This window comes from Salvelinus sp. IW2-2015, linkage group LG14 (genome assembly GCF_002910315.2).
Source record: "Salvelinus sp. IW2-2015 linkage group LG14, ASM291031v2, whole genome shotgun sequence".
Lineage (NCBI taxonomy): Eukaryota > Metazoa > Chordata > Actinopteri > Salmoniformes > Salmonidae > Salvelinus > Salvelinus sp. IW2-2015.
Window position 1 is genome coordinate 25,045,792 of NC_036854.1, and position 781 is coordinate 25,046,572.

A 781-nucleotide genomic window follows, 5' to 3' on the forward strand; every position below is an offset into this window, starting at 1 on the left:
GTGAAACACAGTAAAATCTGTTTCACTGGTCTATCTTAAAATATGTGACAGTAGAACAGTAAAACTGTTTCTATGTCTATCTTGGTTAGTGACAGTAAATACCTGTTCTTATTGTCTCTATCTGTTAGTGAACAGTAAACTCTAGTTTCTATGTATATAAATATCTTGTTATGAAAACAGTCAACCTGCGATTGTCATATGGTTCTATCTGTTAATGTGATAACAGCTAAACAGTTTCTATTGGTCTATCTGTTTAGTGAACCATAAACCGGGCTCTCTATCTTGTTTATATCTAGTAAAACCTGTTCTATGTCTATTCTTGTTAGTTTGAACAGTAAACCTGGGTTCTCATGGTCTATCTTGTTTATGCAACAGTAACCCTGGTGCTATGTTCTAATCTTGTTATTGAACAGTTTAAACCTGTTCTATTTCTATCTAGATAGTGAAAACATGTAAACCTGTTTTCAGAAAGAACTAAATAAGGCATACACCCTCATCACAAACTCTTTACGCTCCTCCCATGTGTGACCTACTTGTTGTGCTGCTGTACTGACATGTATGTGGGTAACTGGATAGATCATACGACACACACACACACACCATCACACACACACACACACACACACACAACACACACACACACACACACCACACACACACACACAACACACACACACACCACACACCACACACCACACACACACACACACACACCACACACAACACACACCACACACACACACAATGCATGTTAATGTTTTAGATTAATGTAAAAAAAAAT